The following is a 26,524-nucleotide window of genomic DNA, read 5'->3' on the forward strand; positions in this document are numbered from 1 at the left end:
GTTGATTTCCTTTAGGATGGACTGGTTTGATCTCCTTGCTGTCCAAGGGACTGAAAAAGTACCCATTATTGGTCTGAAGTTGTTTAATTTGCTAAATCTGGCAATCCTATGACAAGGGCAGGTGGACGATGTTACAGGGTAGATGTGAATTGGAGACTTAACTAGAAAACCAGAGCCTGAGAATTGACCCCCTTGCCTCCATGGCCAGTTGGGGCTGGTTTCTGCCCCACTCACCTCTTCAGTCTGGGCCTGCGAGCAGGAACAAGCTGCACAGTTCTGGGAGGATAGGTGGGCTGGGCTGTCTTGAGAGGTGATGAGCACCCTGTTGCAGGAAGTCTCCCAGTCCTGGCACTCAGCAGGAAAGTTGGACAGAGTTGAGAATGTGATGGTGGCAGAAGAGGAGTGTCTAAACCACGTGGCTGACCATTGAGACAGGACTTGTCCACTGAGGACTTGCCTGTTGGAGCAGAGCCTGCTCAGTAGGGAGACCAGGGGAGCAGTTGGTCCAAGGGCTGGAGGGCCCCCTGAGCAGGCACCAGTCGGAGAGGGGAGACAGAGGAGGGAGAGTATATGATTGTTGGACCATAAAGAAAGCTGAGTGCCAAAGAACTGATGGTTGTGAATTGCAGTGCTGGAGAAGACTCTTGAGAGTCCTTTGGACTGTAAGGAGATCCAACCAGTCCATCCTAAAGGAGATCAGTCCTGAATATTCATTGGAAGGACTGATGCTGAAGCTGAAGCTCCAATCCTTTGGCCACCTGATTCGAAGAACTGACTCATTGGAAAAGACCCTGATGCTGGGAAAGATTGAAGGCATGAAGAAAAGGGGACGACAGAGGATGAGATGATTGGATGGCATCACCTACTCAATGGGCATGAGTTTGAGCAAGCTCCGGGAGATGGTGATAGACAGGGAGGCCTGGCGTGCTGCAGTCCATGGGCTCACAAAGTGTCGGACACGACTGCGCGACTAAACAGCAGCGAAGGCCGTATGGCTGCTGTGAGAAGTCACTGCAAACTGCAACTTGAAACAAGACCGATTCATCCTCTATGGTCTATGAGGCCGCAGTCCCAGTGCAGCAAGAATCAAGGGGCCAGCAGAGCTGGCTGTTTCTGGGGTCTTTGAGGTACAGGGGACCCGTACTCTGCCCTTTCCAGCTTCCAGAGGCCACTGAGCTTCAGGTCCATTGTTGTGTCTTCTCAAACTCCGCCCCTCCTGCCTCCCTCCTCTGTATTTGGACCCTGGGGAGACACTAGCCCACCTGGAACGTCTAAGATCATCCACCTGCCCCTTGAGGTCCTTAATCACATCTGCAAAGCCCCCTCTGCCAGGTCAGGTCAAATTGACAGGTTCCAACATTTAGGACACAGGCATCTTTGGGGTTCGTGATCCTGCTGACCGCAGAGGGAACCTGAGATTTTCTCAGGCTTGGCAGCCGACAAGGCTCCGGGGCTGCTTTATGGGGATCAGTCTTGAAGCCCAGTCTCGGGGACTTGAACCTTTCCTTGAGGCTCTGGGGGATGGCTGGTAGGTTTGAAGCCTGGACCCTCCCTGGGGCCCCCAGACATCATCTCTGATTCAGTCAGCCTGCGGCCCTGCTGGTTCAAGGGGTGTGGGTGGGGGGCTCCCTGTGGCCCCGGAGTGGCTGAGACAGAACCCCATGAGCCGCTGCAGCTGGGGCCGGGCTGGGGGTCGCTGGCCTACTCCGAGGCCCCTGCTCCCGCACAGCTGGGAACACATGCTTTACATTAAGGCTGTAAGAGTATGTTTTCCATCCTGGTTTGGCACAGGAGGGTTGCCCGCTGCCCACGGTCCTGGAGGGGCTGAGCTGCTGCATCAGAATTCTGAGCCTGCAAGCTCTTGCCTGAAGAGAGGAGGCCTTTGAAGCTGATGAGGTGGGAAGGGAGCACGGAGGGGGTGGAGAGGAAACCACCCATCCCAGCCACCCTGGCCCCTCAGGCAAGATCTGCTTTCCTTAGAGCCCGGCACAGCCCACGGGAGGGCTTGGACCTGAACCCTGCTAGAGGGGAAGGTCGAATCAAGGTCACAGGTGGGATGGGATGGTGGCTTCTCAAACCCAGCATGGTGGGAGGTTCTGGGCTGAGCTTGAAATTGGGCTGCAGCCCCTCCCCTCGATGCGGGCCTAGCAGTCCTTGGCCTTCACCTCTCTTCGGAGGGAGTCGGGCCCCCAGGCTGGATGTGTCCTGATCGGACTCCAGGATGCTCAGGCTCCATGGGGTTCAGGAGGCTTCATCAAGGTCCTCATCAACGGCCTCATTGTGCCGATGGGGGTCTGGGATCCAGCTTTGGGCGAGACCCTCTGCTTCCCACCTCGCAATCCAGCCTGACTCTCAAACCCACTTCTCCATTCCGTGCCCCACTTGGTTATGCCTTCTGCTCAGTCTCCTCCTTCTCTTCGTGACCCCACCAGGCTCCTCTGTCTGTGGGGTTTCCCAGGCCAGAGTACTGGAGTGGGTTGCCATTTCCTTCTCCAGGAGATCTTCCTGATCCAGGGGTCGAACCCACACCTCCTGCATCTCCTGCGTTGGCGGACAGGCTCTTTATCACTAGTGCCGCCTGGGGAGGCTGAGCCCCACCTGGGTCCACCAGCAAGTCCTCCCTATGTCTACACTCTTGATACCCTCCACAGGGCGTGCCCACCCTTCTTAGCCACAGTATAGCCAACAGCATTTCCTGCCTGAAGCAGCCTCGTCCACCAGGACCCTCAGTGCCCAGACCACCCCATGCCCTAGGAAGGCTGCTGGCACCTCGCCGTCCCATCTCTGCCTCCTGCTCCTTCTCCACCATCTGCACTCAGCCCCTCCATCCTGTGTCCTGTGTTGGGGGGCTCAGGGCACCGCCAGAGAAGAGCACACAGGTTCCTGGCCCTTGTGGAGGGCCTCCCAACCCCACTGCTCATACTTCCTAAACCGTGCTGTGCATTCCCCACCTCGGGACTTCGTCAGCGCTGTTCCTTCCTGAGAAGGCTCCTCCTCCATTCGCAGCCGCCCCCACCTGGCCACCATGGCCTGTCCTCCTGACCCCTTTCTGGAAGGAGCTCATCCCTGAATCACCGCAGCCCACCCAGTGCTGTCCTCGGCTCTCTGACCTCTGGGTCTGTACCCCTGGCGATGGCTCCGGTGTGAGCTGAAGGGCACCGGCTTCCCTGCATAGGGTCCCTTTGGAAACCTGTGACTCTGACATGGAGCCATGTTGCCCCTCACACACCTTCTGGCTCCTCTCACACGCCTGGTGCCTGGAGGATGCCCCAGCGGGTACGGGCTGGATTCAGATGGTACCTGAGTGCCGTCATCACCGCCTGGAGCCCTCCTGCGGCCAGAGGGCAGTTCCGGAGTGTAGGTGCCTGGAGGACAGAAGCTGAGAAAGACCTCAGGCAGAAGAGACCATTCGAACTGGGTTGTGAAGGATGGATAGGAGTCTGTGAGAGGCAGAAGTGGAGAATTAGCGCCACATGAACCTCTGTATGTCTGGGGACCAGAAGTTGGCAAGCTATAGCCCAGTGGCCAAATTCTGCCTGAGATCTATTTTGCACAGCCTGCAAGTTTTGTCATCATTCAATCGCTCAGTCGTGTCCAACTCTTTGCAACCCCATAGACTGCAGCACACCAGGCTCTCTGTCCTCCACTGTCTCACAGAGTTTGCTTAAATTCAGGTCCATTAAGTCAGTGATGCTCTTTGACCAGCTCATCCTCTGTCACTCCCTTCTCCTTTTGCCCTCTATCTTTCCCATCAGCAGGCTCTTCTCCAGTGAGTCAGCTCTTTGCATCAGGTGGCCGAAGTGTTGGAGCTTCAGCTTCAGCACCAGTCCTTCCAATGAACATTCAGGACTGATTTCCTTTAGAACTGACAGGTTTGATCTCCTTGAAGTCCAAGGGACTCTCAAGAGTCTTCTCCAGCACCACAGTTTGAAAGCATCAATTCTTCGGTGCTCAGCCTTCTTTATGGTCCCAGTCTCCATACATGACTATTGGAAAAACCATTGCCTTGACTAGACGGACCTTCTCTGGAGGAGGAAATGGCAACTCACTCCAGTATTCTGGCCATGAGAACCCCATGAACAGTATGAAAAAGCAACTGGCAAGTTAAGAGTTGTTTTATATTTGTGAAGGCTTAGAGAGAATAAGTCTTCCCAGATGCCTCAGTGGTAAAGATTCCATCTGCCAACGCAGGAGACACAGGAGATGCAGATTTGATCCCTGGGTCAGGAAGATCCCCTGGAGGAGAAAATGGCAACCCACTCCAGCATTTGGCTGGAAAATCCCACAGACAGAGGAGCCTGGAGGGCTGTAGTCCATGGGGTCACAAAGAGTCGGACACAACTGAGCAACTGAGCACACAGAAAAAGTCAAGAGGAAAATGCAACAGAGAGGAGAAAAAAAACATTTTAGATGGCAAAACCTAAAATGTTACTCTCTGGGCCTTCACAGAAAGGTTTGGAAAGCCCTCTCCACGTGGGTGAAGATTGCAGGCGGGACTGTCCCTCTATCAGGGCAGGAAAGATGAGGAGGGGGCTGATTTGGGTGTGTGGGTGCAGCCCATTGCCGGGGAGGGGGGGACCAGGAAGGATCCACCCCAGAGGTCTCAGCGGGCGGTCGCCCCTCTCTTGCCCCTCTTTGGCAGGGAGCTGGGGGAGGGCGGGTGAGATCATGGCTGTCACAGGCCTGCGAAGGGCCGGCCTGGGGCCCCGCACCCCTCCAGCCAGATCCCTGACCTGCAGGGCCTGAGACAGAGCAGGCTCCCACACTCATTTCTAAATTAGCCGGATTTTCCACCGGCTGGCTGGGTCTGGAGGGACCTGACAAGATGATGTTCCAAGCTTAAGAAACGTTTTAGCTCTAATGAGCTGGAATGCTGGTGGTTTCTTTTAATCCCACTGTGTTTACCCCAATCAACAATCGAAGGTTGGCTGGGATGACTGTCATTTTTCCTGTGATTAGTGCTCTGGCAGGCCCGTCTGTTTTCCAGGAAGCGCCCTTCTCCCCTTCTCTGTGCCCGCTCACAGCATCCTCGGAGGCCCTCGGATGTCAGGCAGGGATGCCAGTCATGCGCCAGGTGCTGAGTGGACATCGGGCTGCTAAGAGAAGCTGGGGGGCTTTGCACCCTCCTGTCCCACCTGGAGCTCCATGGCAACCCTAAGTCCCGTACCTGCTTCTACCAGGCGGTGAGCCTCCTGAGGGCAGGGACATGCTCTAATTACTGACTGAGCTTGGGCCCCTCAGAAGCAGACTCTGGACAAGATGACCATGCCAGCAGTTTATTTGGAAGGTGGTCCTGGAAACATGAAGGAAGGGAGCACGGTGCATTTCTAAGCAAGCTCCCCCTAGGGTAACGGGGGCTTAGTCCCCCTGGGTTCTCCATGAGCCAGTGGGGGTAGGGAGCTGGCAGGCTTGCACCTAGGCCCCTGGACCACTCCCGAGGTTGTTAACCCCCCAGTGTTGGAGGCCAACCATGGTGCAGGAGTGGAGTGAGTATTTGCCACTTCAAAGAAAGCCCTAAGGCCAAGATGCAGTTGCTGGCAGCTGGAGGACCGCCTGGCACGCTCCGAAATGTGAGATCCAAGGAGATGTGGAGCTGCATCTGCGCCCACCGTGAGGACATCTTCTCCCTCAATCTGGTGCCCCGCCTGCTGCCACGGCAGTGCTGGTCCTCCGAGAGCCAGAGAGACTCCCCGTGTGACGGACAGGGGCAGGCCCCTATGCATGGCCGTCACCCCGATCACTGAGACCTGCCCGGGTCTCCTAAGTGCCTGGTAAGTACAGCCTCAGGACACCAAGGGGCCTTTGCCACAGGCAGGTCGTGGCTTCCGTGGGGCAAAAGCCCTTCCAGGGCTCAGCGTGGCCCCCCACACACAGTGGCCTGGGTCAGGTGTGTCCGGCAGGGCAGGCTGGAGGCCTGAACATTGGGTGAGGGCGGTTGGGTGATCTCTGATGTGCAGGGGACCCGGGTGGCCTGAGACTCGGCAGAGCTAGGTGTTGCCCAACATTGTCCTAAAGCTCTGGGTAGGATCCTCTGCACACCTGGGTTCCTGGCCCAAGGGTTTTGTGGTCCAGTGTGGAAAGAAATGCAGGGACCCAGTTACAGGCTTGGGGGATCAATGGCTCCGCTTCTCAGCCTGAGCCCCGGCCAGTGGGTCCTTCTGTCTTCTGTTACCTGGTCTGCTCAGTGGCACGGAGAATCAGCCCCAGTGACTCCATTTCACAGATAAGAATGCCGAGGCTGTGCAATGAATCGCAGTCCAGGTTCGATGCATAATACAGGGTGCTCGGGGCTGGTGTACTGGGATGACCCAGAGAGATGGGATGGGGAGGGAGGTGGGAGCGGGGTTCAGGATGGGGAACACATGTACACCCATGGTGGATTCATGTCAATGTATGGCAAAACCAATACAATATTGTAAAGTAAAAAATAAATAAATAAAACTGAGATAGAAAAAGAAGAAGAATGCCAAAGTCAACATGCTGGTGAGTGACTGAACAGACCTGGCTCCAAGAGGTGCCCTGGGAACGTCCCTCATGGTCCAGTAGTTAAAAATCTGCCTTGCAATGCAGGGGATGCAAGTTCGATCCCTGGCCGGGGAACTGAGATCCCACACGCCCCTGAGCAGCTAAGCACACAAACCACAACCACTGAGCCCATGTGCCACAAACAGAGAGTTTGGATGCCTCAATGAGAGATCCTGTTTGTTGAGACCCAATGCAGGAGAATAAATAATGAGATAATAATAACAATAATGATAAAAGTGGTCCCCTGGAAGAAATGCTGGCTCTCCTTTCTCCTATCAGTTACCTACGCTATGTGGCAAACGACCAGAACCCAGTGGCTTAAAACAACACACTTTTCTTTTTTCCCCTCACAGCTTCCAGGGACAGAACTGCAGGCTGGCAGATCTGTGTCCTCTGCCTGGATGCCCGAAGCTGCAATCCGGGGGCCAGGTTTTCATCTGGAGGCTCGACGGCCAGGGAGGAGAATCTGTCTCCCGACTCCCTCAGGTCGCGGGCAGATCTCCCATCCCTGCAGCTCTGGGACTCATGGTGGCTTGCTTTGCAGGCCAGCAGGAGAGTGTCTGACCTCAGGGAAGGCCCAGTCCCCTGCTTAAATCAGGCCCAACCCAGTGTGAAATTCTTTTTGATGGACTCAAAATCTTCCGATTTGGGCCTTCCATTGCATCTGCAAAATCTTGTCCCTTTGCCATGTTCTAATGACTAGAGGTGAGGCCCAGGCTTGTCTTCAGCCAAGCATAATCCCTCCCACCCCCTTCACGTCCTGGATGGTTTCATCCTGTGTCGGCTCTGCTCTGTGACTCTGGGTAAATCCTTCGCTCTCTCTGGGCTCAGGTCTTCCCTGCTGTGAGGGGAGTGGTGGCAGACCAGGGCAAGGCCCAGTGTCTCCCTTTTATGCAGTGTCGTTCAGGAGGGGCAGTCTCTGAGACCCCACTGGTGACCGAGGGTGAAAGCCTGGTATTCAGGGACCGGAGGGGAGGCAGGCCAGACCCCGAGCTGGCATCTCTGCGTCAGCCTTTCCTCTCTCTCCCAAGCCTTGTGCTTTTTGTTGGGGGAGAAAAAAAAAAATTCCCTCCTCTTTCTTTTTTTTTTTTAAAACAGAGGAGCAGTGAGCTGCCATGTAAAGGACCTGGAAGAGGCCGATTGAGAAACACAGGGAGGACAGCTTGAGGGGCTGATGTGAACGGACAGCCCTGTTGCTGTGGGCCGTGCAGAAGCAGAACCTCTGTGAACAAGGGGAGCCGTGGGCAGTGGGTGCCAAGGGATCTAGGACCCCCTACTCCCACCCTCCCCATCCCCAAGGAGCCCTTGACACGTGGCGGCCGCCCGCGTGCTGGCCCACCCCTGGTGACCCGGACCCGCACGCTCACAAGGCCAGCGCCGCAGTTACGTTCCTAACTGGCTTTCTCCGAAGACTGCCCGCCCGCCCCCGACTCCCGCCCAGGGTTCTTCTGCTGGCCTCCTGCCTTGGCATGGCCAGCCAGCATTTGGAAAGAGTGATCTCAGAGAGTGTTCCAAGAGGGTCTGTCAGCCTGGAGCTCAGGAGAGCCCCTTCCCCTCCCCAGGCTTCAGTGTGAGATCCCCTGGAGGAGGGCATGGCAACCCACTCCAGTATCCTTGTCTGGAGAGTCCCATGGACAGAGCAGCCTGGTAGGCTACAGTCCATGGGGTCGCAAAGAGTGGGACACGACTGAGTGACTCAGCTCGCAGAGCACTGTAGCTCTGATGACGAAGGTGGGGATAGTTGCTATGGTTGTTAGACACACTGTGGGTTTTGTGGATGTTTCTGGAAGAGGGGGAGTCTTGTGCAGAGGAGGCAGCACCCAGACTTTGCTGCTTTGGGCGCATCTCCTGCAGGAACACTTGTGCTGGGCCATGGACAGACTCAGGGAGCACCTTGCTCCAGAAGCAGGGCTCATTTAGCCCCACCCCCACCCCACCCCCCAAGCCAGCCACACAGAGTCACACCAAGAGCAGCCGTGTCGCCAGATCCGGTGTCTCCCTTCCTTTCTTGACAATCTCTTCTTCCCTGGCGTCTGTGGTATCTGCTGACCATCTCGGTTTCCCTTGCGGGCTCTCTGTCCTCTCATACCCACTCATTGGTGACACTGCTCGGGGGCATTAGCCTTAGGATTCCTCCCTTCTGCTGCCCCACCGCCACTGAGTGATGCTGTGGTGTTTACAGGTCCCGTAGATAAAGCAAGACAAGAACCCTTCCAGGAGGGTCCATTCCCCAGGGGCACCAAGATCAGAAGAGACAATTGCAGGACACAGTGACACGGGCCATCACAGGGCTGATAACGGGCAGTGAGGGGTCGCAGAAGGGGTCCCTGTGCCCTGGAGGCAGTCGAGGATTGGCTGCTGGAGATGATTCCAGGAGGCTGAGAAAGAAGTACCATAGTATGTCAAGGATCAATGCTGACACTCCAGCCACTGAGCCAGGCTCTCTTTCCATCCATTTAACAAATGTTTACTGAGAACTGATGATGGCCCTTGCACTCTCACCTTCAACCAACTTATTAAATTTATCATCACAGCTACCCCATAAGGTCTGTTCACATGCTATGCCATCTTTGCGGATCTGCTGTGACTCAGCGGGTGAGTGGCAGGCGCAGGCATGGAACCTGGGTCTGCATTGCTTCTTCACCACATTGAGAAAAGCTAAAAATTAGGAATTAGAGAACTTCCCTGACAGTCCAGTGGTTAAGACCCCCTTCCAACACAGGGGGTGCGGGATTGATCCCCAAGCATGGGACTAAGATCCTATGTGCCTCGAGACCAAAATTCCAAAACATAAAAGTGCGTGTGTACTAAGCCCCTCCACTCATGTCTGACTCTTTGCAGCCCCATGGACTGTAGCCTGCCAAGCTCCTCTGTCCATGGGATTCTCCAGGCAAGAATACTGGAATGGGTTGCCATGCCCTCCTCCAGGGGATCTTCTTGACCCAGGTGTCGAGCCTGCATCTCCTGCATTGGCAAACGAACTCTTTACCATTGAGCCACCAGGGAAGTCCCAAAACATAAACATCAATTTTTTTTTTAAAATCTTAAAATAAGAAGAATCAGAAGAGGGATCAGACGTGTGATGACAACAACCGTGGAGACCTGGCAAGGGGCAGAGGGCACGTACCAGTGCCCACGTACCAGTGCCCACATACCAGTGCCCACGTTTCTGTCCTCAAACCAAACAAAGCTGTCCAGGTCTGGGCACAGAGCCTACACATTCTATGAGAATATTTTTTAATGTGTGTGTGATCCTTTTCACTGGAGAAGGAAATGGCAACCCACTCCAGTATTCTTCCCTGGAGAATCCCATGGACAGAGGAGCCTGGTGGGCCATGGTCCATGGGGTCGCACAGAGTCGGACACGACTGAAGCGACTTAGTAGCCCCAGCAGCAGCAGAAGTCACTAAACACGCACACCTGTGTTCCTTTTAACAATAACATAAACATTTATTTTGCCAGTTGTAAAGGTAAAACTTTTTGTAGGGACTTCCCAAGTGTTTCCCACACTGAGGATTGTGGTTCTTGAGAGGGTTCACTGGCCCATTTGGGGAACTCGAGAACCCTATTTCCTACTAAAATGGTGAAGGAAGATGTCAAAATAGAAATTTCCAGTTCTAGCCATGATGGAGTGGCCTCCTTCTTCCTTCTTCCCCTTTACAATGAAAAAAAAAAACAAAACCCTTCGGCATAACCTAACCAGTTTGGAAAGATCCTGAAGGATGAAACAAAGGCTGGCCAAGGGGTCTTAAGACTTAGGGGCAACGTGGCCCTAGGCCCCTGGGCTTTCTCTCTGCCTCCCATCCATCCTGCACTGGCATAATTCTTACCAGACAGTGAGGCCTGGACAAAAAAAAAAGCCCCAAGAAGAGCCTGCTCCCTGTAGCCAAAGGGATTAGGCAGCTTATCAGAGCAGAAAGCCATTTTTAAAGATACGTGCCCTCGTGGAGTCAAATGCCAATGAGGAAACTGCCTCTCTGCTGGCGGAGCAAGCAAGGAGGTACCATCCACCCTAGTAGCAGCAGGACCAGGACACAGAGGCAGCCCAAGCGCTCAGTGAATGAATGTACACCTCCCAGAGCAGTCAGCAGCCTCCTGGACATGCAACACAGATCCTGGAGGCAGGATGAGACGGCACCATTTGGAACTTGACTTCCCCACACTTGGTGCCAGTGGGGCCCAGTGGGGCCCAGTGGGGAGCTGAATCCCCACCCTTAGCCAATGGCAAGCAGATGGTTTGCATGGCAGTGTTATGCTTTTGTTGAGGTGGTATCAGCAGAGTTGGGGGAGGGGGGAAGCAAGCTTCCAGTCTAGCCTTTTGCCAGCAAGGTGCTGTGAGTTGGAGGATCACTTTAGCTCAGGTGGGGGTTCAAGACATCAGGCGGGAAGCTGAATACTCACCCCACCCAGGCCTGCACATGACACCTAAACAAGGAAGCCTAGGCAGAGATCAAATAGGATCCAAAGTCTTGTTATATAATGCCGCAAAGATCCTGGATACAATAAAGCATCACTCATCATACCAAGAGTCAGGGCAATCACCATCTGAAAGAGAAACAACAATCAACAGATGCCAACACTGAGATGAATCAGATGTTGAAATTATCTGACACGGATTACAGAGCAGCAATCACAAAAGTGCTTCCACAGCAATTTGAAGACCCTTGAGACACATGAAAAAAAATCCAGAAAATCAGAAATGAAAGATATAAAATGATGCCAAGGGGAAATTTTGAAACTAAAAGGAAAAAAAAAGAAGCAATAACTGAGATTTAAAAATCACTGGATGGGCTTGAAGGTGAATTGGAGATAACAAAGGAAGAGAGCTCTGAACTCTAAAGAGATCAATAGAATCAAAGAAGGCCCAGCCTGAGCCAAAGAGAGAAAATAAAATGAAAAAAAAAAAAAAAAAAAACCCCAAGTAAAAAAATAGACACTCAGTTGACCTGTTGAAGGTTCTAACACTCTAGTCATTGGAGTCTGAGAAAGAGAGGACAGAAAAGTGAGGCTGAAAGAAGATTTAAAGAAATGATGGCTGATAATTCCTCTAATTTGGCAAAAGGTGTCAACCTATAGATTCAAGAAGCTGAGTGAATCCTAAATAGAATGAACCCAAAGAAGCCATGCCAAGAAACATCATAATGAAACTTTTGAAAACCGAAGACAGGATTGCTGAGACCAACCAGAGTGCTGCTGCTGCTGCTGCTAAGTTGCGTCAGTCGTGTCCGACTTTGTGCGACCCCATAGACGGCAGCCCACCAGGCTCCCCCATCCCTGGGATTCTCCAGGCAAGAACAGTGGAGTGGGTTGCCATTTCCTTCTCCAATGCATGAAAGTGAAAGTGAACGTGAAGTCGCTCAATCATGTCCGGCTCTTCGAGACCCCATGGACCACAGCCTACCAAGCTCCTCCGCCCATGGGATTTTCCAGGCAAGAGTACTGGAGTAGGGTGCCATTGCCTTCTCTGAACCAGAGTGCAATGACATACTATATTTAGGGGAACCTCAATCCAAACAGGGCTTCCCTGTTGTCTCAGTGGTAAATTTGCCTGTAGTGCAGGAGATGAGGCTGCAATCCCTGGGTTGGGAAGATCCCCTGGAGGAGGGCATGGCAACACATTCCAGTACCTTACCTGGAGAATTCCATGGACAGAGGAGTCTGGCGGGCTATAGTCCAGGAGGTCACAAAGTGTCAGACAGGACTGAGCGACTGAGCACAGCACAGCAATCCAAACAAAAGCAGATTTCTCATGAGGGTCAGGAAGAAGAGGCATATTTTTAGAGTTCTGAAAGAAAAGAGCTGTCAACCCCCAAATCCTATATCAAGAAAACAATGTTCTTCAAGAATAAAAGGGAAATAAATCATGAACTGGCGCTATGCTTAGTCGCTCTGTCATTTCCAACTCTGTGTGACCCCATGGACTACATGTAGCCCACCAGGCTCCTCTGTCCATGGGCTTCTCCAGGCAAGATACTGGAGTGGGTTCCCATGCCCTCCTCCAGGGGATCTTCCCAACCCGGGGATTGAACTCAGGTCTTCTGCATTGCAGGCAGTTTCTTCATCACTAAGCCACCAGGGAAGCCCAGATCATAAATCTAAACTTAAAACCTGAAACTATAAACTCCTAGAAGGAAACATGGGAGGAATTCTACCTGACCTTGGGTTTGGTGATGAGCTTGTACATGCACGATCAAAAGCATGCTCTGTGAAGGGAAAAGGTGATAAATTGGATGTTATTAAGATTTAAAACTTCTGCAAAAGACACTGAAGAGAATGGAAATGCAGTTCACATGCTGGGAAGAAATATTTGCACAACACATAGCTGCTAAAGGACTTATATCCAAAATTTAAAAGAAAGAACTCTTAAAATTCAGCAGTAGGAAAACAAACAACTTATGGAAAAAAGACCTGAAGTGACTTCTCATCAAAGAAGACACACACATAGAAAATAAGTAAATAAGGGGCTCCAGATCATATGCCGTTGCTGTTGTTCAGTCGCTCAGTCGTCTGTGACTCTCTACAACCCCATGGACTGCAGCACGCCAGGCTTCCTCGTCCTTCACTGTCTCCCAGAGTGTGCTCAAACTCATGTCCATCGAATCGGTGATGCCATCCAACCATCTCATCCTCTGTCGTCCCCTTCTCCTCCTGCCCTCTATCTTTCCCAGCATCAGGGTCTTTGCCAATGAGTCGGCTCTTTGTAACAATTGACCAGAGAGCTTGGTCAGTGTATTGGAGCCTCAGTGCCAGTCCTTCCAGTGAATATTCAGGGTTGATTTTCTTTACGATTGACTGGTTTGATTTCCTTTTAAACCACAATTTGAAAGCATCAATTCTTCAGAGCTCAGCCTTCTTTATGGTCCAACTCTCACATCCCTAAATGACTACTGGGAAAACCATAGCTTTGAATAGACGGACCTCTGTTGCCATTAGGGACTTGCAAATTAAAACAACGATGAGATACCAACACACCCATCAGGTTGCCTAAGATCCAATTCGTGATGGCTGGTAAAGGTGCAGAGTAACAGGAAATCTCATTCATTGCTGGTCAGAAGGCAAAACGGCATAGTCTTCTAGGAGATAGCTCAACAGTGTCTTACAAAGTGAAACATAATCTTACTGCAGGATCCATCAGACTACTCAGTATTTATCCAACCAAATTGAAAACACAAGTCCCCAAAACCCTGCAAATAAATGTTGATAGAAACTTTATTCGCAAATGCCCCAAACTGGAAGCAATCAAGGTGTCTTTCCTAGGAGAACGGATACATAAACTGGGGTTCATCCAGACAATGGAACATTATTCAACAATAAAAGGAAACGATCTATTGACTCACAAAGACGTAGAGAGACATGAAATGTCCGTTTCTTTTTAAAGCATCTATTCATTTTTAGTTGGAGGATAATTGCTTTACAGTATTGTGTTGCTTTCTGCCATATGTTAGCATCACATATGTCCCCTCCCTCCTGAATCTCCCTCCCACCTCCCACCCTATCGTGCCCCTCTGGGTTGTCACAGATGACCTGATTTGAGCTCCCTGGGTCACGGGAAATTTCCACTGGTTATCTGTGTTACACACGGTAATGTGTGTGTTTCCATGCCTCTCTCTCGATTCGTCCTGCCCTCTCCTTCCCGCACTGTGCCCCCAAGTCTGTTCTCTCTGTCTGTTTTTCCATAATATCATATATTAACCCATTTTTGGAAAACGTTTTGTTCTATACTGTACTTAGAGAATATAGTTGATTAGCAATGTTTTGTTAGTTTCAGGTGTGCAGCAAAGTGATTTGGTTATACACATGCGTGTATCTATTCTTTTTCACTCTTTTTCCATTTAGGTTGTTATACCGTATTGAGCAGAGTTTCCTGTGCTACACTGTAGGGCCTTCTTGGTTATCCATTTTAAACACAGTGGCGTGTACATGTCAGTCCCAAACTCCCTAACTATCCCTTCCCTCTACCCTTCCCCCATGAAAACTATACCTTTGTTCTCTAAGTCTGTGAATCTGTTTCTGTTTTGTAAGTAAGTTCATCTGTATCCTTAATTTTTAGATTCCCCTTCTAAGTGATACAATGTTCTTCTTTCTCTGTCTGACTTACATCACTCAGTCTGACAATCTATAGGCATATTAGCTGCAAATGGCATTATTTCATGATTTTTAATGGCAAAGTAATATTCCATTGTGCATATGTGCCACATGTTCCTTATCCACGCCTCTGTCGGTGGACACTCGGGTCCACGCCTCTGTCGGTGGGCACTCGGGTCCACGCCTCTATCGGTGGGCATTTGGGTCGCTTCCGTGTCTTGCCTGGTAAACAGTGCTGCAATGAGCCCTGGTGCGGGCGTCCATTCAGACCACGGTTTTCTCTGGGTGTGAGCCCACAAATGGGATTGCAGGATTATCATACCGTTCTCCATAATGCCTGTACTAAATGCCCATTTCTAAATGAATAATTATACTGTTTAAAATATTGTTAAGTGAAAAAAATTCTTTTAAAAGGCTGTGTACAATAGATTTCTGATACAACATTATGGGAAAGACAAAACTATAGAGATAGTGAAAAAAGTTTGGCTGCTGAGAGGTTGGGGGAAGGTATTGAATGAGTGAAGCATAAGAGATAGTTTAGGGTAGCAAAGCTATTTTTTTTTACTACATTACAGTGTTGGACACATGACCTTATCATTTGTCAAAACCTGTAGAACTTTGTAGTACGAAGAGTGAACTGCATTATATGCAAATTAAAAAATCATTTAGGAGGTTGGGGCATCTCAGGATAAAATGCAGACGGTGACAGAATAATCTATATGTATTAGACACGGATGACACAACCTCAGTGAAGGGAATGGGGTGGGTGTAAGGAACTTTGGAAATAGTAAAGTCAGTAAGACTGAGGGCAAAAGAAATGCACACAAGTGCACATAAACACGGTATTCTAATTCAAGGAGCTGTTTCCTATGCGGGAATGTGTGGGCTAACGATTATGAAGCCACTAGGCTGTACACTGGAAGTGAACAATTAAAAAATAGATGGCAGATGGTAGGAACCAAATTTCTCATTGTCTGAGTGAGAAGTTACAGATGAGTAAGGGGAGGAGTCTAGAATGATCCACGTGCCGATGCAGCAGAGCTGGAGACACCAGCATGAACATGTTCACTGTAACATAAACACAGATGGTTACATGTAGAGCTTCGTATTGATGCGCATATATACGAGGTAGGATAAGCAAACAGGCTCCTTGCTCTGTCAGCTTGGAGGGCCGAGAAGCAATGACTCTCCAGAAGCAGCGAACACATCTTGTACCCAGATGTTGCCTTCTCGTAACATTATCCAAGAGAAGGAACCAGGGTTCCTCGGGAAAACGACTGACTGTAGGAGGGAGGCTAGGAAGTACAGGAGGCGCCTGAAGCATCCTACAGTGCTGGGAAGGAAGAAAGTGCCTAAAAACCAAGCCAAACCAGAAAGCTCACAGCCGCCTGAAATACGTAAGAAAGTGCCTAAGAACCAAGCCAAACCGGAAAACTCATAACCGCCTGAAATACGTAAGAAAGCGCCTAAGAACCAAGCCAAACCGGAAAACTCATAACCGCCTGAAATACGTCAACCGGATAAAGCGGTCAGTTCAAAGGGAGCCCAATGGCCAGAGCTGAAACAATTCTCGGGAACAAAATAGAAACGTAGCGCTGGAGCACTTTCCTGGAGGTCCAGGGACTAAAACTCCGCACTCCGAATGCAGGGGGCTGGGTTCGACCCCTGGTCAGGAAACCAGGTCCCCCATGCTGCACCTAAGACCTGGCACAGCCAAATAAAGAAATCAATCTTTCTAAAAAACATAGTATCGGATTATAAGCTAAGGTATAAACTAAATATCTCTGAGTTAATACTGACATAAATAAATGGTTGGATAAACCCATGAGTGAATGGATATAGACAATATCCTATACAGGAGAATTCCAGAAGATTGTGCAAACATGCAGCTCTCAGGATGGGGGGCATATCTTCCAGTCCTCAAGTATAGGATTTTATAGGGCTGCCTATAAAGACTTTCTTCCAAAGGGGAGAGATCAAAAGAGTATAGCTACTGTGAAGAAGCCTGACAATCACGCACGACCCCAAGCCAGGCCATCAGGGTCAGCGTCCACAATGATGAGGCATATGGATAGTATCTTCCCTTGATACAATGTGAAGAGACTGTTACTTTTCCTGTGTGGTCTTCTTTCCCAAAACACATTATCCTGTTCTAACCATGAGACAGGCGTCAGAAAAATCCCAGTTTTGAAACATTCTACAAAACATCTGACAAGTACTCCTCAAAACTCTAAAAAATAAAATAATAAAACAAAAGGAAAGGAATACTTTAGACACTGTCACAAGGAGACCGAAGAATGCTCAGCTGCCGCAGTCACGTCTGACTCTTTGTGACCCCATGGACTGTAGCCCACCAAGCTGTTTATGGAAAATCCACAGGATTTTCCCAGAAAGAATACTGAAGTGGGTTGCCATGCCCTCCTCCAAGCCTAAGGAGATATGACGTCTAAACATAATATGGTTTCCTGAGTGGAATCCTGAAAGAGAAAAAGGACGTTAAGGGAAGAGTAAGGAAATGTGTATAGTATTGGGATGGCCAAAAATTCATTCAGGTTTTTTTTTGTAACATCTTATGAAAGAGCTATTTGCTGTGAAAAGAAGAGAAGCGAAAAGCAAAGGAGCAAAGGAAAGATATAAACATCTGAATGCAGAGTTCCAAAGAATAGCAAGAAGAGATAAGAAAGTCTTCTTCAGCGATCAATGCAAAGAAATAAAGGAAAACAACAGAATGGGAAAGACTAGGGATCTCTTCAAGAAAATCAGATACCAAAGGAACATTTCAAGCAAAGATGAGCTCGATAAAGGACAGAAGTGGTATGGACCTAAGAGAAGTAGAAGATATTAAGAAGAGATGGCAAGAATACACAGAAGACCTGTACAAAAAAGATCTTCATGACCCAGATAATCACGATGGTGTGATCACTGACCTAGAGCCAGACATCCTGGAATGTGAAGTCAAGTGGGCCTTAGAAAGCATCACTATGAACAAAGCTAGTGGAAGTGATGGAATTCCAGTTGAGCTATTTCAAATCCTGAAAGATGATGCTGTGAAAGTGCTGCACTCAATATGCCAGCAAATTTGGAAAACTCAGCAGTGGCCACAGGACTGGAAAAGGTCAGTTCTCATTCCAATCCCAAAGAAAGGCAATGCCAAAGAATGCTCAAACTACCACACAATTGCACTCATCTCACACGCTAGTAAAGTAATGCTCAAAATTCTCGAAGCCAGGCTTCAGCAATATGTGAACCGTGAACTTCCTGATGTTCAAGCTGGTTTTAGAAAAGGCAGAGGAACCAGAGATCAAATCGCCAACATCCGCTGGATCATGGAAAAAGCAAGAGAGTTCCAGAAAAACATCTATTTCTGCTTTTTGACTATGCCAAAGCCTTTGACTATGTGGATCACAATGAACTGTGGAAAATTCTGAAAGAGATGGGAATACCAGACCACCTGATCTGCCTCTTGAGAAATTTGTATGCAGGTCAGGAAGCAACAGTTAGCACTGGACATGGAACAACAGACTGGTTCCAAATAGGAAAAGGAGTTCATCAAGGCTGTATATTGTCACCCTGTTTATTTAACTTATATGCAGAGTACATCATAAGAAACGCTGGACTGGAAGAAACACAAACTGGAATCAAGATTGCCAGGAGAAATATCAATAACCTCAGATATGCAGATGACACCACCCTTATGGCAGAAAGTGGAGAGGAACTCAAAAGCCTCTTGATGAAAGTGAAAGTGGAGAGTGAAAAAGTTGGCTTAAAGCTCAACATTCAGAAAATGAAGATCATGGCATCTGGTCCGACCACTTCATGGGAGATAGATGGGGAAACAGTGGAAACAGTGTCAGACTTTATTTTTCTGGGCTCCAAAATCACTGCAGATGGTGACTGCAGCCATGAAATTAAAAGACGCTTACTCCTTGGAAGGAAAGTTATGACCAACCTAGATAGCATGTTCAAAAGCAGAGACATTACTTTGCCAACAAAGGTTCGTCTAGTCAAGGCTATGGTTTTTGCAGTGGTCATGTATGGATGTGAGAGTTGGACTGTGAAGAAGGCTGAGTGCCAAAGAATTGATGCTATTGAACTGTGGTGTTGGAGAAGACTCTTGAGAGTCCCTTGAACTGCAAGGAGATCCAACCAGTCCATTCTGAAGGAGATAGGCCCTGGGATTTCTTTGGAAGGAATGATGCTAAAGCTGAAGCTCCAGTACTTTGGCCACCTCATGCGAAGAGTTGACTCATTGGAAAAGACTCTGATGCTGGGAGGGATTGGGGGCAGGAGGAGAAGGGGACGGCAGAGGATGAGACGGCTGGATGGCATCACTGACTCGATGGACGTGAGTCTGAGTGAACTCCGGGAGTTGGTGATGGACAGGGAGGCCTGGCGTGCTGCGATTCTTGGGGTCGCAAAGAGTCTGACACGACTGAGTGACTGATCTGATCTGATATGAAAGAGCAGAACAAACATTTTGGCCAACTCAATGTATGGGCTCTAGTTAATACCAACATATCAGTACTGGCTCATGAATTGTGGCAAATTGCCATACTAATGTAAGATGTTAATAATAGGAGGAACTTGGTGTGGGGTATAAGTGAACTCTTTGTACAACCTTTGGAATAATTCTGTATGTGTAAAACTGTTTTAAAAGTATAAGTTTAGTTTGAAAAATTCAAACGTAAAAAGAAAGAAAAGGAGCAAAGTGTTGGGACATACAACAGCTTGGACAAATCTCAAGGGTGCTGTGATCATTGCAAAAGTCAATCTAAAAAATCTCACATACTATTTAACTCTATTTGCATAACATTATTAAAATGACAAAAATAGAGAAATCAAGAACATATGAATGGTTTCTAAGGCACAAGAATGGAAGGGGTGAGAATATAAGGGAAGAGCAAAAGGAGATCCTTTGGGTGATGAACGGTTACATGACTTATATGTGGGACCACAGTGCACAGAACTATACACACATGTGCACACAAACAACACACAAATGAGTGCAGGTGGACACTAAATAACTTCTGTGGTCTAATTAACAGTATTGTACCAACAACGTCAGCTTCCTTGCCTTGATATTGCACTAACGCTATCATCATTAGGGGAAGCTGAGAGAACAATGTATTTGACTTCATGTACTATTTTATCAATTTCCAGGAAGACTATAATAATTTTTTAAAGTAAAATTAAATGTCTGAATAGTCCAATAACAGTGGGATTGCTTGTAACAGATCAGGCTTTTTCCTGACTATAATTGCGCTCTGGACAAAACATAGAAACAGCTGCTTGAAGACACTTAAAAACAATCAACAATGGGCTGAAACTTGAAAGGATATGACACTTAAAACAAGGAAGCAGCGGATGAGATATATGCATAATGAACTTCTGCCCTGGAGGCACCCTCCAGTATACGAGGCACGCAGGAACGGAGATAAAGAAGTGGCTGTCTAAAAAGGCTGAGGAGTCAAGGCCTGAACTCAGCAAAACCAGAGAGCCTAGAAAATGAGGAAATACAGGACAAAGAGAGTCCAGGGCTGGAAGAGGATATCCTTGAATCTGCATATAAATGCCTCTTGGCTGACTCACACATGGTCCATGCACAAGGTCACACCCAAAAACATCAGTGGAAAACAACACCCACAGTCCTTAAGGTGAGAGCAGAGACTTAACTGCCTGGTCAGCTCAGGGGATACAGAATTGGAAGGTCAATGTCTGTAGTTTTGGTCCTTCAACTGGAGCCAAGGAAAGGCTATGCCTTAGGCATAAAGGTCGAGTCCTAAGACTTAGGGTGGTGCTGTCGGACTGAGGGAAAACTGGAATAGACCTGCCCTTTCAAAACCTAGACCCCAAACTTGCACCAGGTCCAGGCGATTGTTGGTAATTTAGCTGACACTGAAACAAAAGGTGGCGCTGGCGGTTAAGAATCCACCTGCCAGTGCCAGAGCCCCAGGAGGCGGAGGTGGGGGATGGCAGTCCACTCCAGGATTCTTGCTTGGAAATTCATGGACAGAGGAGCCTGGCGGGCTACAGTCCGTGGGGTCGCAAATTTAGCAATTAAACAAAAACAACAAGGACAAAAAGTAGCATTCTTCTGAGGAGAATACCAGAATCCAGAGCCTCTACAATATGTCATTCACAATGTCCATTATTTAACTTAAAATTACCTGGCATGAAAAGAGGACTTCCCTGGTGGCTCAGGCAGTAAAGAACCTTCCTGCAAGGCAGCAGATCCGAGTTTCACCCTGGGTCAGGAAGATCCCCTGGGGAAGGGAATGGCAACCCACTTCAGTAATCCTGCCTGGAGAATTCCATGGACAGAGGAGCCTGGAGGGCTATAGTCCATGGGGTCGCAAAGAGAGCGACTAACACTTTAACGACTTTTCAGGCCTGCGAAGAATCAAGAACGTGTGACATAAATAAAAGAAAACCTCGGTCAGAAGAAGCAAATTGGCAGAAAACCCAGCTGTCGGAATTACTTGATAAGAACTTTAAGTATGATAGATATATTTTTAAAATTTACAGAAAAAGATGGATTGATTGTATGTATTTTCCCACTGAGGTGGGAAATATCAAGAGAGAAACAAATACTCTAAAGAAGAAACAAATTAAAATTTTAGAATAGGAAAATACAATAGCTGAAGTAAAAAACATGTTGAGTGGCAGCCTGAACACTGCAGAAGAAAGCATTAGTAAACTTGAAAGCAGTTCAATATGAACAAAGCAAACAAAAAGTGAAAAAGTAAAAGTGTTAGCCACCCACTCATGTCCAGCTCTTTGTGACCCCATGGACTGTAGCCCGCCAGGTTCCTCTGCCCATGGAACTCTCCAAGCAAGAACACTGGAGTGGGTAGCCATTCCCTTCTCCAGGGAATCTTCCTGACTTAGGGATCAAACCCCAGTCTCTTGCATCACAGGTGGCTTCTTTACTGTCTGAGCCACCCACCAACTGAAACCTGGAGATAAAAAGATTTTTAAACCATGGGACAGAGCCTCAAACAATTTCAAGCAGCCTAACATTTATGTGAATGGAGTCCGAGGAGAAAAAGAAAGTCAAACAGGGCAGACAAAATATTTTAAATAATAGTAGTTTAAAAAAATTGAAATTTAATTGAAAGCATTAACTCACAGATCTAAGATTCTCAGTGGGCCAACAGAGAGAACATAGACAAGAAACCACACCCAGGTATGCCATAGTAAAACACGTGAAAAGACTAACAATGAAAAGAAATACCATAAAACTTGTTCTTTTAAAAAGTACACAGAGAGCAAAAATAGTTTTAACTGACTTCTCATCAGAAACAATGGATGTCACAGATTACAGAACAACATTGTTGACGTCCTGGGGGAAAAAAAAAGCTATTCTAGAATTCTGTGTCCAGCAAAGATGTATTTTTAAAAATAAGGAGAAACAATGACATTCTCTGGCAAGTGACATCCATGAGAATTCCTTGCCAACAGACTCATGCTATAAGAAATGCTAAAGGAAATCCTTTAGACTGAAGACAGGAGGACCTGAAGGGGGGCCTGGGGGAGGGACTCACGAGCACTGCTGGGGGTGCCTGGTGGTCCCCTACACCCAGCGACTGTTGAGAGTCCCCTTCGACAGCAAGGAGATCAACCAATTGGTCCTAAAGGAAACCAACTCTGGCTACTCTTTGGAAAGAGTGATGCTGAAGCTGAAGCTCCATCACTTTGGCCATGTGATGTGAAGAGCTGACTCCATGGAAAAGACCCTGATGCTGGGAAAGATTGAGGACAGGAGGAGAAGGCGACTGCAGAGGACAAGATAAACTAACTGGATGACATTACCTACTCAATGGACGTGAGTTTGAGCAAGCTCCAAGAGATGGCGAAGGACAAGGAGGTCTGCCGTGCTGCAGGCCACAGGTGGCAGAGAGTCAGACATGATTTGAGAACTGAACAACAACACCACCCAGCAAGGACCCCCTGAGCATCAGGGAGCCCGGGGAGACAGCTCCAGGTGTTGGGGGTCTGGCTGTTGGAGGGCCTTTGTGATTCTTCTGGAGGTGTCTGAGTGAGGATGGCCAGGATGGTGAGCTGGCCAGAAACAGGCTGAGCTGGAACTGTGGAGGAGCTGGTGAGAGGCCCCACGCTTTGCCAACTAGGCTGTCTCTGGGATCAGTGGGAGAGGCCAGTGGGCAAAGACAGTGGTCACGTTTTGAACTGGCCTGGGACCTGCCTTGCTGTGTGACCACAGTTAAGGCACAGCCTTTCTCTGGGCCTCAGTTTCTCCACCTCTGAAATGAGGCAGATTAACCAGTTGGTATGTAGGAGCCCTTCCAGCTAAAAATAAAAATAAAAAGCCCATGACTGTCCTGTGTGAAGTACGAGAGAGAGAGATTTGGCTTAATCTAAGCTGTGGAATTAAAAGACGCTTCCTCCTTGGAAGAAAAGCTATGACCAACCTGGACAGCATATTAAAAAGCAGAAACATTGCTTTGCCAAAAAGGGTCTGTCTAGTCAAAGCTGTGGTTTTTCCAGTAGTCATGTATAGATGTGAGAGTTGGACTATAAAGAAAGCTGAGTGCCAACGATTTGATACTTTTGAACTGTGGTGATGTAGAAGACTCTTGAGAGTCCCTTGGACTGCAAAGAGATCAAGTCAGTCAGTCCTAAAGGAAATCAGTCCTGAATATTCATTAAAAGGACTGATGGTGAAGCTGAAACTCCAATACTTTGGCTACCTGATGTGAAGAACTGACTCATTGGAAAAGACCTTGGTGCTGGGAAAGATTGAAGGTGGGAGGAGAAGGGGATGACAGAGGATGAGATGGTTGGATGGCATCACCGAATTGATGAACACAGGTTTGAGCAAGCTCTGGGAGTTGGTGATGGAAAGGGAGGCCTAGAGTGCTGCAGTCCATGGGGTTGCAAAGAGTCAGACACAACAGAGCGACTGAACTGAACTGAACTGAACTGAAGGAAGAATATTAAGGCTTCCATAGTACCTCAGCAGTAAAGAATCCACCTGCAATGCCAGAGATGCAGGAGGCGTGGGTTTGATCCCTGGGTCGGAAAGATCCCCTGGAGGAGAGCATGCCAACCCACTCCAGTATTATTGCCTGGAGAACTCCATGGACAGAGGAGCTTGTCGGGCTATAGTCCATGAGGTCGCAAAGAGTCAGATACGACTGAAGCGGCTGAGCACACACACAAGGAAGAATGTTCCGTATTCATAAGTGTCTCTCTGTGAGATAGGTGTGGGGAGGGGCTGGGGTCCCCTTACCACTCACAGTGAGGTTGCTGGAGGCTGGAGAGGGCTCTAGTCCTGGGCCTGGCCCCCAGGCCTCCGTGTGCCCCGGTAGCCTGCCCACCAGTTCTCCTGGCATAACCCTGAGACAAGTTGGGAGGTGGCTGGTGGCCTCTCTAGGATTCCAGCCCTGGGAGGTGAGTCTGTCACCTCCTGTGGGGAGTCTGCACATGGCCCCCACAAGTTCTGACCTCAGGGCTTAAGGTCTCCACCCTTCCCCAGTGGGGAGGCTGGGCCAGTCTGAATCCTGGTGTGTGAGGGCATGCTCTTGGAACGGCACCATCAGGGGGTCACAGAGTCTCCCTGCTTTGGGCAACCCCCACCACCACACTGCAAGGCCCACCGCCCTTCGTCCCACAGTAGGCCCTGGATGGGGAGCTTGAGCCCCAGGATCAGTTAAGGGCAAAGGGACTTGGCCCTGTTCACTGGCCCTGGAACTGAGCTGTTGAAAATAGCTGTGCCACCGAGTGAGTTCTGAAACACGAGAGCTTGTGTCCAGGAGCTGGTGCTAGTGCTGGGGGTGGAGGGGGACGGTGGACACAGGAGAGAGGAAAGCTGGGTCCATGCTCCAGACAGCTTTCAGAACGGAGGCTGTTTGCTTTGGGGCTGGCAAAGCTGCCAGGCATGTTCATGGCGGTGGGACCACGCCCCAGGGGAACCGATCTGCTGTTTCTTGGAGAGCCCCACTCCTGGCCGTCCATCCATGCCACGGCCCGCGCTGCTTGGGGCGCAGGGAGAGGTCCTCGGGGTGGGAGTGCTAAGGACCCCCGGGGCCACACAGGTTGGGGCTCAGCGTCCCCGGCTGGATCTCAGGAAATGGAGCATGAGGTGGAGCCGTGAGGTCAGGAAGGATGGGGGCAGCCACGGAGGGGAAGGAGACGGTGATAGGAAGGGAGGCAGAGACCCCAGGGGGGCCGGGTGGTCACGTGTCCCTCGCGGGGCCTGGGGCTCCGTCTCCACGGCCCTGTGTGTACGCAGCCAGCATCCCCATCAAGACAGCGGGGGCTGCTGCTGCCCCGGTTCCCTTCTCCTGACTCACTGCCGCCTCCCTGCAGCCTAAACCTGGCTTCCTCTCCACCAGAACCTCAGGCCAAGGACTCAGAGCAGGCAGCTTGGCCGCAGCAGAGTCTTTCCAAGGTCTGAGATGGGAAAATGAGTGCCAAGCTGCCCTGAGGAGCCCGAGGGAAGGGAAGGGAAGGGAAGGGCGCTGTCTCCCTCCAGCTGCACTGCGGGTGTGCCGCACGGCTGGCCTGGGCCCCAGGGCCCTGCTTGGCTCTGCATACCCTGTCCACTGGGGAACCCTGAGCCTCCATCTCCTGTGGAGGCTCACGGAAGGGAGGGACCAGGTGTAGTGGCCTCCTTCATACCCACCCCTAGTCCCTGCCCTCCCCAGGTGAAGGCAGGGGGAGTCCTGCCTTCTTGGATGGGTGCCCCTTGCCCCCTGATGTTCCCTTCTTTAGTCTCTCCCTTTCTTCCTCCACCTCTAAGTAGCTCCAGGCCCCTGCCCTGACCCGGTGGGTGCGGAGGCCAGGGCACCCAGAAATCAGCCCTCCAGAGCTCTCCTGGCTGTGGAAGAGGGAACAACAGACAGGTGGTCACAGGTCTGGGGGACGCGTCCCCTACTATGCTGACCAGGGAGCACAGAGGGCCAGGGAGGGGCCTGGCTCCACCAGAGAAAAGTAGAAGCTGGTTGCAGGCAAAGGAGGTCGTGGGTGCGGGCAGGGCCTGGCTGTGCCCTGTCTGGCTGACCTGGAGCCCAGGAAGCCCACAGACCTCCTCCTTGGGGGCAGGCAGTTCCCAGGGGGCCTGGAGTGGCAGGCCAGATGTCCAAAGGACCACAGGCTTCAGAAAAGGGTTGTGAGAGGGCATGATGGCTGGATCTGTGGAGGTGACCAGAAGTCGGAGGCAAGGAAGACAGCAAGGAGGCTGTTACAATAACCAGGAGACGGCAGGGGTTTGGGGAACCTGGAGCTGTGACTGGAGAAGATTCAAGACTTTTGAGATCATCTTCCGGGAAAAGGGCGCCCCCTGGGTGGGCATTTCCCAGCCTTGGGAGGAGAGCATCCTACAGCCTCCTCAGCTCCATCACCACCATGGCACGACGCCCTGTGGAGCCCCCTGTGCTTCTGGAGCTTGATTCCAGCTCTGTGGCCTCACGGGGTTGGGCCCAGGGTAAGAAGTGCGGTTTAGCCCATGGCTTGTTCCTAAGATGGAATCCAATTACCCTAAGGACCTTGAGATAGAGAATTGATCCTGGGCTACCCAGACGACCCCTAGCGCAATCATAAGTGTCCCTGTGAAAGGAAGACTTGACGCGGCAGGAGAAGGCAATGTGCCCACGCAAGTGCTATGCTGTGGTGCTGGATTTGAAGGTGGAAGGGGGCTCATGAACCAAGGAACGCAGCTTTAAAAGCTGGAGAGCTAAGAAGACCGATTCTCCTGGAGGGCCTCCAGCCTGCACACACCTTGTTCCTGACCCAGTGAGACCGCTCTGGACGACTGGATCCAGAGACCACATTCCCATTGTAAGTCACTGAGTTTACAGGAGCCCTAGGAAATGACTACAAGGATTTTCTGGTCAACAAGCGGGGCAGGACCGTGATCCCTGAAACAGACAACCAGGGAAGCCAGCTTTCTGCT

This window comes from Bubalus bubalis, chromosome 20 (assembly GCF_019923935.1).
Source record: "Bubalus bubalis isolate 160015118507 breed Murrah chromosome 20, NDDB_SH_1, whole genome shotgun sequence".
NCBI lineage: Eukaryota > Metazoa > Chordata > Mammalia > Artiodactyla > Bovidae > Bubalus > Bubalus bubalis.